Source organism: Triticum aestivum, chromosome 3D (genome assembly GCF_018294505.1).
Source record: "Triticum aestivum cultivar Chinese Spring chromosome 3D, IWGSC CS RefSeq v2.1, whole genome shotgun sequence".
In the NCBI taxonomy this organism is placed as follows: domain Eukaryota; kingdom Viridiplantae; phylum Streptophyta; class Magnoliopsida; order Poales; family Poaceae; genus Triticum; species Triticum aestivum.
Genome location: NC_057802.1, coordinates 577,098,940 through 577,110,945, shown reverse-complemented (window position 1 = coordinate 577,110,945; position 12,006 = coordinate 577,098,940). Strand labels below are relative to the sequence as shown.

The window sequence follows — 12,006 nt, the reverse complement described above, 5'->3', positions numbered from 1 at the left end:
TCCGTCTTCGTTCTGCGACGAGATGAAGCAAATCAACCAACTCTTCTATCTTTATACAGGAGAGCTGGTAGAACCAGGGGTCCTACCGGACCTGCTCCGGAGGTTGTAGGGGAAGGGTGGAGTGGGACGGGGCGTTGATCGGGCGCGCCGGCGGCTGGGCGCCGTCGCGTCGAAGGGAGATGGCGGCGGCGGCTAGGGTTAGAGGCGGCTAGGGTTCCGGCTCCTCTGAGAGCCGGGCAATAGGGATAATAATATTCTTATTGCTTAATTAAAAAAAAGTCTTACAGCCTATATTTAAAACCTAAATAACTTGCATAAGAATTAACCTAAGATAACTTGTGGACTAAGATTGCCCGGTGGGCCTAGCTAAACCGGCCATAACACTTCTCCCCGCCTGCACAAACAGCTCGTCCTCGAGCTGTAAGGTGGGAAAGCGCTTGCGGAACTCCTCGAGGCGATCAACCAGCGTCAAACACCTTCTCGACAGCTGGGGCGGCCAGATCGGCGGCGACGGTGTCCTCCGGAATGTAGTCTGCAACCTCCAGGTAGAAGAGTCGTGGGCAGGCATGGCCGGGCGTGTAGGGCTCGTCGCAGTTGAAGCACAACCCTTGGCGGCGACGCTCGAGTAGCTCGGCTGAGGTGAGCCGGCGGAACGGGCGCGCCGCGGTCGCGGCGAGGGATGCCGCAGAAGCCTGCGCAGGCCGACCCTGCGCGGAATCTGGCCCGGGTAGCGACCCAGCGGTCCGGGACGGTGATTCCTGCTGGATGGCCACCGCGCGGCGCTCGAACGCGCGGGCGTAGTACATGGCCGACTGGAGATCCTGGGGTCCCCAAAGCTCCACGTCCACGCGGATGTGATCCGGAAGTCCACCGACAAAGAGGTCGGCCCGCTGCTGCGCCGTCACACCCGACGCATGGCATGCCAGGGCCTGGAAACGGTCGGCGTAATCCTGCACCGTGGAGGTGAAGGGAAGGCGTCCGAGCTCCGCCAGGCGGCTCCCGCGAACCGGAGGCCCAAAGCGAAGGAGGCAGAGCTCGCGGAAGCGCTCCCAAGGAGGCATGCTGCCCTCGTCCTGCTCGAGGGCATAGTACCAGGTCTGGGCTGCACTGCGGAGGTGGTAGGATGCCAGCCAAGTGCGCTCCGACGCGAGCGTGCGCTGGCCACGGAAAAACTGCTCACACTGATTGAGCCAGTTAAGCGGGTCCTCTGTGCCGTCATAAGTGGCGAAATCGATCTTGGCAAACCATGGCGGCGTTTGGGTCGGCGCGCCATGGCCGACCGGCTCGATGGGGCGGAGCAGTGATGATGACGGCGCCCGGTCAACGGTGGGGAGGCCGTCGTAGGCCCCCGCGGAGCCGGACGAGGCCCCAGACTGCAGCGTGGGTACCGGTGGGTCCCCGGCCTCTGTGTAAACTGGTGGTGGCGACGTCCCGGTTAGCCAGGCCGGGATCGGGGATGGTGACGGCGGAAATCGGACCTGCTGGATTGGAAGTCCTCCCGGTGTGGACTGGCCCAGTCCGGAGCTGGGCGGCGGCGGTGGGAGCTGGACCGGCGCGGGCTAGTGCGGCCACTGCGGCGCTGGGGCGGGCGCGGGAGGCGCGGGTGGCGCCGCGAGAACTGGCGCGGGCCACTGCGGCCAGGACGGCGCTGGGGCGGGCGGCGGCTGGAGCGACGGATGGGCCCCGGCGATCGCCGCGGGTACCGAGTACCAGGGCAGGTGCAGCAGCGGCGGGGGCCCGCCGGTGTAGCCCGCCTGGAACGACAGCAGGGGCGTCCCGCTCGGGCCCGACGCGTTCTGGATCGGCCAGTGCGTCGCCGGGTGGCTGTAGGCGGGGGGCGCCGCCGGCGGGGTGGTGTGCGGGCCGGCCAAGTACAGGGAGATGCCCTGGACGGCCGTCACGAGGTCCCGCAGGGTGCTGGTCATCTCCTCCGGCGTGAAGACGGAGGTTGTCGGCGGCGCGGAAGTGACGGGGGCCGGCGGCGCGGAGGTGATCGGGGCCGGCGGCGTTGGGGACCCGGTAGTGGTCATCGGGGCGGTGGTGATGATGGGCAGCGGCGGCGTGGGTGTTGATGACGACATGATTGAACCCGAGTCTCTGGATACCAAATTGGTAGAACCAGGGGTCCTACCGGACCTGCTCCGGAGGTTGTAGGGGAAGGATGGAGTGGGACGGGGCGTTGATCGGGCGCGCCGGCGGCTGGGCTCCGTCGCGTCGGAGGGAGATGGCGGCGGCGGCTAGGGTTAGAGGCGGCTAGGGTTCTGGCTCCTCTGGGAGCCGGGCAATAGGGATAATAATATTCTTATTGCTTAATTCCAAAAAGAGTCTTACAGCCTACATTTATAACCTAAATAACTTACATAAGAATTAACCTAAGATAACTTGCATAAAAATTAACCTAAGTTAACTTGTGGGCTAAAATTGCCTGGTGGGCCTAGCTAAACCGACCATAACAAGAGCAAATCATACGGTGATGTTTTTTTTTGTTATCTTGCAACGAAATTGTACTAAGTGAAGCATACAAAGACGATGATCTCATAGATCGATTGCCATAGCAGTGTCTTGTTATGTTGCCCCTCGGTTAATCCATGGTTACTCTTTTGTTTTTGAACGGTGCGTGAGAGTGCTCTTGTTATGATCAAAGCTACACGCATTTTTTTTTTCTCTCAGCTGTATTAGTGCTGTGGATGTCGATGATGCCAGCCAGTCGGTTTCGGCCGCAGTTTCGACGGAAATCTAACTGAAGCTGTAAGGCTGAAGCCACGCCAAATTCAGTCAGACAGATTATTTAGCGATGCCTCAGTTTGTGCAGCGTTTGTTATACATGGACACATTCGGGTGTAAATTAGTGGGCGTTGTTGTGAGGTATTCCGATTTGTCACCACACGTTCCAGAAATCATCTGGTCAGGTCCTCTGCTGTCTGTAGCAACTTCTGCGTGGAAATGATCCTCCAGTGAAAGCGAAATCACGCACGATGAGACCAGGAGATCTATCAGACCTCAACTTAGTTGTTCATGTTTGTCTTAGCTGGATGACACATGGGGCCATACCGGGCAGAGGACCCACATGGCAGCAGCTCTGTGCCGGCACGTGATCTGTCGGATCCGTTAACAGGCCCTCCGTCCGGCGGTTATTTCTACAGCGTTTGGAGGGACCCGTTTAGAGAGAGGCAGAGGTCGAGCCGTGGAGCAGATCTCGCCGCGCGGGCTCCGCCGGCCCCCGGCTGGGCCTGGTGCGTCCTGCCGGCCACCAGCGACCTCCTCGTCGGTGAGTACGTGCAGCAGCCCGGAGAGGTGCCCAAGGCTGGATCTCGCAGAACAAGGACATGAGGTATATTTCGTTTCTTCCTGATCTGGATCCGATGAACTTAAACTCATGGTGGTGTGCATCTTCAGTTCAAATTTCTGGTCTTCTTCCGTTCTAGGTTGTTTAATCTAGTTTCCTCAAGTACCGGCCGGGCAGCCACTGTGCGCATCTTAATCCTTCAGTGCAAATCCTTGATTATCCATGTTAGATTTACTCCTAAGGTCTGCTTTAGTGAGGCCATTCGTTGCCAGATAATTAGCACATGATTCACTACTGACCTCTCTTTGTGAAGAAACAGATGCATCTTGATTTGTTTGCCAACTAAACGGTACAAAAAGTTCATAAGGTCAGCCTAGGATGGAAGTCAAAACTAAACTGTGTGTGGACTTGAAACAGATGCTAGTGCGGAAGAAATGAAGAGGATATTGTTATTTAGCCATTGCCATCTTAAGTGCAAATCAGTTGCGATTCACTCTAGATTCTGCTTATTTTTTGCCTTGATAAATAGCTCATTATTCATTGTTATCTTCTCTTTATGAGTAAATAGTATACTCATGTTGACTTTCCTGCCAACTAATTGTTTCAAAATCTTCGCATGCATAGGTACTTGGGCATGGAATGGGAATCACAATTGTTCTGGTGGAAATGAAGAATGTCCTGTTATTTGGCTGCTACCATCGATGTTCTTTCAGATTGAACATTGCCATGATCGTTTCTCTACGCAACGAATATATTAGATCAAGCATCATGTCATGGACACCATAAGACTTTTCTGCGTTGATAGTGATGTCTACGGGTTGGATTGTGCTTCTGTTTATCAGCTCACTGAAGTAACTCTCCTAGCTCAAATGGGTTAATCTTCTGGATATATGCTTACGTATAATAAATGATGTGAAGATAGATCATAGGACAAAACCATAATCTTTAGTCTTAAGCAAGTTAGGGTAAACTAGAGAAGTAGAGATAGAACACAACAGAAGCCACACACACAAATGACATGGAAAGCAGCAAAGAAATAGTAAAAGAAGCTCTTGACTTGTAGATTATGTCAAAGTGATAATCTAGAGTCAAGCTTCTTTTACTATTAGTTTCGATCTACCTTGTCATCTATAGGATTAGTTATTATATCTAAGTATGTTTTCAGAAGATTAGAAGATTAAGCAAGGTCACTTGATAGGTAAACTGATAGCCGAATGTTTTGTTTATCATGGAAAACCAGAGATTAGCCTATTTAAGCTCGGTGATAGAGTTACTCAATGAGATCATAAATAGAAGCATGATTCAACCAATAGACATCAATTTGATGAATGAATGAAAAATCTTATTGTGTTATGATATGATGATTGATCCAATATGTTTTTGCCAAGTGAAGAAAAACACTAACATTGCACTGAGTGAAAGCGATCTATACAAAGGCAAGATTTGAATATTATCCACCCGAAAGAGAATGTCAGATATGACCACCATCAGAAGAAGCAACAATGCCACAAGTGAGCTCTCTTGTATATCCACGTGCTATTGTCGATTCAGTGTCGCGTATGTTGAGCGTTTATGTTCTACATGTGTTAGATTTAGAATAGTGTGGTGAGCACTTCCATTCTTGCCAATTGAGATGGTGAGGCTCAGGAACACTGCATTTGCCATGGTGTTTTGATTTGTCTTCTGCAGCAACATGAAACTCTCATTGTAATTGTACCCACTTATGCCTGAATACTGCTATTACTTCAGTTAGACTCAAGAAGCACCAAGTTTCTGCAGCGCTCCTGCATTTTGCTAATGATGAACTTCCTTCTCCATTTCTTTCTTTTGTAAGGAAGAGTTATGTACTAATGATGTATGACTGGCTGGTTAATTATCTGTCAATTCAACAACCAGTTTGTATGCTGGCCAGTGCAATTTGGCCGTATGAACCATTAGTTATTATATATGTACTGATGTCTGGTTTGCCTGCTCTCCTGCATTCTTCATTACACTCCATTGTTTGTAATAACTTTATTTCAGACTCGCAACCTAAAATGTCGCATTCAGTTTGTCCTATGCTCTGAAGTTCCATCTTCTATTTGTCATTTTGATCAAATAAACAGAGAAGTCAGCAGTGTCATTTTGATGTAACCGCTTAGGACCTGTATTGAGTACATCTTTCTGTTGGAGTACAACTGGAACTTGACTTGCCATTTCGTCTCGTGGGTACCTTCGCTGTCATTCACTCTGTAGTGGAAGTATTGGCCCTCAACTGATGCAACGCTTTCTGGATGAAAGAATGATTGATGTGCCCTCAACTCAACTGGCTCTTCGATCTCTATACAGGGGTAGAAATCATGTGATGTTTTATTTTGCTATTTTGCGACCAAATCGTATGGTGCCGCAGACAAATAAGACCTGTCTACTAGCAACTTGATATGATAAATTCATAGCTGTAGATGCCGATGATGCAAACCGTGTCATTCACAGTCGTTGTTTCCCCAGATATATCTAAATTGAAGTCTGTTTAATTTGCACAAGAGAATGAGCATCAGTGAGTGACCATGGGCAAGAGAATGAGCGGCGGCCGTAGGCAATCCGAGTGTCTTCTTTGCAAGCGCCATTTTCTTCCTGGACACATGAGGAATTGATCTTAATTATCACAGCAACCATATATATACATGGAATGGGTAAAATGGGTACGCATGGTGGTGCGTGGCGTGGTGCCTAATTTGATTAATCCCACAAACAGAGGTGTCAGTCTTTCTGTCTAATGCAAACTAATGCATCTGCTCAGAGGCATCTCTCTAGGTAATGCAAACCAAGCAGTTTATAGTAACTAAACTAGTGCACATGCTCAGAGGCATAGATTAATTTGATCGTCTCAGGCACATAGTACCATTTCACAAGCGCCAAAGAAACGGGCGGGAGTTTGAATATTGCGTGAGTGGAGTAATTAACTAGAGTTGCTCACACGTACAAATGGTCTCGATCAGGGAGCAAGCGAGGAATCTCTCCTCACATTTTTCTTGGGCACGACAGCACGCGAGTAAAGTGCGCGCATGGAGACAGGTGATGCAGTGTAATTTAACAGGTCACTGCAGTCGAAGCGGCATCCAAGGAAACTTTTCTCCCATCTCAAGATCGCATCGACCGACCTTCATCCTTATGACATGACACTTGGTACCGTGTGTACCACCTAGCTTAAACACACAAATGGGTGTTAGTTAGTGTTGAGCACATGGCTTAGGGAGCAGCAGGAATCTCTCTCATTTTTCTAAATCAACGCTAGGTTGGTGATTGGTGGGGCGGTATAATTAGTTTATAACCCAGCCAGTTCAGTCCGAGCGGCATCTCCGAGGCCATTTTCTCCCGTCTCAAGTTTGCATCTGGGCCTTGTGAGACTATCATTATCTACTAGTACCACAACCGCTGATGCATGGGACCCAGCTGTCTGACAGGCCCGCAAGCCAGCCGGCCTACGCCATTATGGTCGTATCCAATCTTGGATCTCATCATTAAATTAGAATTATGTACTCCCCAACTCTGGTTTCTATACCAGTCTAGTTTCTTCTCTAGGACATGATAATTGGCCAGAGTGCCTCCGGAGCAACAACGTAGCACTTCCAGCTCTCTTACACACAAAACACCACGAGAGAGGTCGAGCCATGGAGATCGCCATGGGGGCCATTGGCCCTCTCCTCCCGAAGCTCGGTGAGCTGCTCATGGGCAAGCTCACCATGGAGAAACAAGTAAGGAAAGGTATCGAGTCTCTCGTAACAGAGCTGAAATTGATGCATGCTGTCCTTAGCAAGGTGTCGAAAGTGCCCGCAGACCAGCTGGAAGAAGGGGTCAAGATCTGGGCAGGAAATGTCAAGGAGTTGTCCTACCAAATGGAGGACATCGTTGATGCCTTCATGGTGCGTGTGGGGGATGGTGGCGAGTCCACCAACCCGAAGAACAGAGTCAAGAAGATACTGAAGAAGGTCAAAAGATTATTCAAGAATGGCAAGGATCTCCATCGAATATCCGATGCCCTGGAAGAAGTGGTTCTTCAAGCTAAGCAGTTGGCCAAGCTACGTCAAAGGTACGAGCAAGAGATGCGGGACACTAGTGCTAATACTAGTGTTGACCCTCGCATGATGGCCTTGTACACAGATGTGACAGATCTCGTCGGCATTGAAGAAACACGAGACAAGTTGATCAACATGTTGACTGAAGACGATGATTGGTCGAAGCATCCATTGAAGACGATCTCTATTGTTGGATTTGGTGGGTTAGGCAAGACAACTCTTGCCAAAGCAGCATATGACAAGATTAAAGTGCAATTTGATTGTGGTGCTTTTGTCTCGGTTTCACAAAACCCTGAAATGAAAAAGGTTTTGAAGGATATTCTCTATGGACTTGACAAGGTCAAGTACGAAAACATACATAATGCAGCGAGGGACGAAAAGTATCTCATTGACGATATAATTGAATTCCTTAATGACAAGAGGTACGTACATATGCTTTTTTTTCTTTTACAACCCAATTTTCATTTCATCTAGTAAAATAATGACATCGTCTTGGTATACTAGTGCATATGCATCTTGATAGCATATTGTTAATTTATACTTTTCATGTAAATTCCTATAGTTATTATATAAATCATATCATGTAATAATTATGGAGTGCATATTTTTTTAAGGTAATTGAAAACTTCTTATTCTAAGTTGACGATCTCAATTATGGAGTTTGCTTAGAAGTAATTTATCCAAACTAATATAATAATATATTATTTTATTATCCTCATTGTATTGATCTATTAACTAATTATTAAATGCATTCATAAAGGTACCTCATCGTAATCGATGATATATGGAATGAAAAAGCATGGGAGTTACTTAAGTGTGCCTTTTCCAAGAAGAGCCTCGGAAGCCGACTAATCACGACAACCCGCAATGTTAGTGTCTCTGAAGCATGTTGCTCTTCTGAGGGTGATATTTATAGAATGGAATCCCTTTCTGATGATGTATCAAGAACACTCTTCTGTAAAAGAGTATTTTCACAAGAAGAAGGCTGCCCTCAAGAATTATTGCAAGTATCCAATGAAATTTTGAAGAAATGTGGCGGTATACCGTTAGCTATTATTACTATAGCAAGTCTTCTAGCTAATAAGGGTCATATAAAAGCAAAGGATGAATGGTATGCTTTGCTCAGTTCCATTGGTCATGGACTCACAGAAGATCGCAGTTTGGAGCAGATGAAAAAGATATTATTATTCAGCTATTATGATCTACCTTCATATCTGAAACCTTGTCTATTATATCTTAGCATCTTCCCAGAAGATTATGAGATTCGGAGAGATAGACTAATATGGAGATGGATATCAGAAGGCTTTATTTATAGTGAAAAGCAAGATATTAGCTTATATGAGATCGGTGACAGCTACTTCAATGAGCTAGTAAATAGAAGTATGATCCAGCCAATGGGCATTGATGGTGAAGAAAAGGTATTGGCTTGCCGTGTACATGACATGGTGCTTGACCTCGTATGCTCATTATCAGTTGAAGAAAACTTTGTCACAATACTAGATGACACCAGAAGAAAAATACCTAACTCAGAGATCAAGGTTCGCAGATTGTCCATTCAAAATACCAAGATAGATGTGGATACCACTAGGATGGAGCATATGAGATCTCTTACTGTTTTCACAAGTGATGTTGTTGGGAAAGTGTTGGATATTTCAAGCTTTCAAGTTCTGCGCGTGTTGGATTTAGAAGGTTGTCGTGATGTCTCAGATGTCGGGTATGTGGGGAATCTGTTGCATTTGAGGTACTTGGGGCTAAGAGGTACTCGTGTTAAGGACCTCCCCATGGAAATAGGGAAGCTGCAGTTTTGCTTACCTTGGACTTAAGAGGTTCTAATATAAAACTACTGCCATCGAGTGTTGTTCAACTAAGACGTCTAATGTGCCTGTATGTTGATTATGATATGAAGCTGCCATCTGGGATTGGCAACCTGACTTCCCTAGAAGTGCTAGATAACCTGGGGTTATCTGACGCGGACCTTGATTTTGTGAAAGAATTGGGCCATCTGACCAAGCTCAGGGTGCTTGGGATTGACTGTAGTGATTTTGATGAGAGCCTGGGTAAAGCTTTGGAGGAATCCATTAGTAATATATACAAACTGGAAAGTCTAGATGTATATGTCAGTCATGGACACATCAATTGCCTGAGAGATGATTGGGTGCCTCCTCCACAACTCCGTAGATTGGCTTTCCCGTCAATTGGAAGTTGGTTCAAGACATTGCCGTCATGGATTAATCCTTCATCGCTTCCTCTCCTCTCCTATCTGGAAATAACGCTGTTTGAAGTGCGATCGGAGGTCATCCAACTTCTAGGGACTCTGCCTGCTCTTGTTTTTCTTGAGATACGGGATTATTCCATGGACAATGAAGCGCATGAGGTGGAAGCGCCCGTCCTTTCCTCTGGTGCTGCGTTATTCCCATGTGCGACGGAGTGCCGCTTCATTGGTATTGGTGCCGTGCCGTCTATGTTTCCACAAGGAGCTGCGCCAAGGCTTAAACGCCTTGGGTTCGCCTTACCAGCCAAGTGGATCTCCCGTGAAAACTTTGATTTGGGCATGCGGCACCTCCCTTCCCTCCAGCGAGTCAACGTTGAATTTATCAGGAAGGGAACTAGCCATCAGGAGATGGAAGAAGCCAAGGCAGCGCTGAGGGCCGCAGCGGAGGACCACCCCAACCGTCCCGTCCTTAAGATATGGTCCCGCCCTTAAATTCTGGTGAAACATGAAGAAAAGGTTCGCTCCCATCTCGTCCACGGCCGGGCTACGTATATTCGTTCCAGTTCCTTTGTTCTCTCTACAAGGTTCAGTATTCATCCTTCCTTCTTCACTTTTCCTTTTTCAGGTGGAGGAGGGCTTGATTAATCAGATCCTTTACGCAGGTACTACTTACTCCATCAATTAATTACTAGCGCCGAACTATTCTTTCATCATTTCTTTAGCCTGCCTACATCAATCAGGTCCCTAAAGCCTGGCATTACTGCTGATTTAAAGAGTCAAGAATATTGCAATGTGAATTCCGCTGTGGTTACTTATGCCGCAAAAATACGTAGTAGCAGAAGTGTTGTTATTTATGCATGCTACAAAATTACACGTAACCTGATCAAAATTAGTAACAGACAACCCAACAGTAATACTGAATTGCTGATGCACGTGCCTTTTTCTCTGTACTTGGATGAACTCTGCTTTCTTCCTTTCCGAAACATTTAACTGAAGCATTTCAATGTGTGTTTCTTCCAAATGGCATTGCAGGTCGCACAGTAGGAGCTAGCAGTTGTCGTCTCGTCGACATGGATTCGATCGTGGGTGCCTCCAACAACTCCTCCTGTACTCTACTGTTTGACCTGTCTCCCCTCTGCATCCAGATGAACCGCCTCATTCTGTCAGCTTATGTTTGGATTCTCTTCACGCTTCCGCCAACTCAAGAACCATTATGTTGAGGGCGCCCAGTGTGTTTCGCCCTCGATGAACCATTAATTATGATGTACTGCTTGGCTGCTTTGCTTGCTCTCATTTCGCATTGCACTGCTTTGTTTGGAGCAGCTCAATGTTTTGTTTCAGACTCGTAAACTATGATGCCCGGTTCAGTTTGCCGTATTGGTTTCATGATGAAATAAACATGCCTGTATTAAGTACATCTTTGTATTGGAGTAGAACTGGAATTTGAATATCTCTTGGATACTACGGTGTGCCTTTACTGTCATATACAGTACTACTCTGTAAGATTATTGTCCCTGAACTTATGCAATGATTTCTGGATGATATAAATAGTTCGGTATCCCTTAACTGACTACCTTAATTATACATGGAGCAAATAATAAGATTTTTCTTGCTCGCGATGATGCAAATCATACGATGTAATGCACATGAAGGCCCGCTTATTACCAACTCAATAAGTTCATGTAGACTGATATCATGACAGTATCTTGTTATGTTGCCCCCATCAGACTTGCTTTTGTTTGTGTGTGTGTGGTTACTCTTGTTGCGGTCGAGCTACAAGTGTTTGTTCGGTTGTTTCTGCTAGCATTTAGAGTTCATCTTCCTTCATTTTCCCCATTTCTGGTGGAGCGATTGAATCATCAAAATCCTGCATGAAGGTACTATTAATATTTTTCCAGCATCTATGTCCTTTAACCCGTTTAATATGGCTAGCAAGTTTGGTGCGTCAGAAAGGGCTTAGGTTTCCGTCCATTTAGAGTGGCAAGCAAATTGCAACGTGAATATAATTTCGCCCTGGTTATTTATGTATTACGGTGCATAGTTACATATACAACATGAATTGTTACCTCTGCCTGCCATGAGATTACACATATAACGTGCTTCAGATTAGCAAGCAGCCTGCTAGTTATATTGTTGCCCTTTTCTGCACTTGGATTGGATGAACTCTGTTTACTTCCAACTGAGATATTCACATGTATATATGTCCTTCCGCAGAGCTAACAAATTTCGCCGACATGGATTCGATCGTGTGTGCCTCCAGGCTCCAACTCTCGTCCTGATTCCGATCCAACCAGGACAGTCAAGACTCAACAACAATGCGTCTGCGTTTGCCTTGCCGTCTGATCCATCTTCCTTAAGCAACGAGAGGAAGCTCTTATTCTGTCCACCCATGTCTGAATCTTCTTCTTGCTGCTGTCGATTCATTCAACAACATTTAAGTTTCTTCCTAAGAT

At 46.9% G+C, this 12,006-nt stretch overlaps 1 long non-coding RNA gene and 1 pseudogene across 2 annotated transcripts; both read left to right on the top strand.

Annotated features, from left to right (window-relative positions):
* The first annotated feature begins 3,130 nt into the window (after window positions 1-3,130).
* On the top strand, window positions 3,131-5,260 carry LOC123080615 (uncharacterized). Its single transcript, XR_006438496.1, has 2 exons — window positions 3,131-3,331; window positions 3,911-5,260. It is a non-coding gene; the product is annotated as an uncharacterized lncRNA (long non-coding RNA).
* Window positions 5,261-6,824: 1,564 nt separating this feature from the next.
* Window positions 6,825-11,119, top strand: LOC123080614 (disease resistance protein RGA5-like; annotated as a pseudogene). Its single transcript, XR_006438495.1, has 4 exons — window positions 6,825-7,763; window positions 8,102-10,069; window positions 10,179-10,215; window positions 10,586-11,119. The product of XR_006438495.1 is annotated as a disease resistance protein RGA5-like (transcript).
* The last annotated feature ends 887 nt before the right edge of the window (window positions 11,120-12,006 follow it).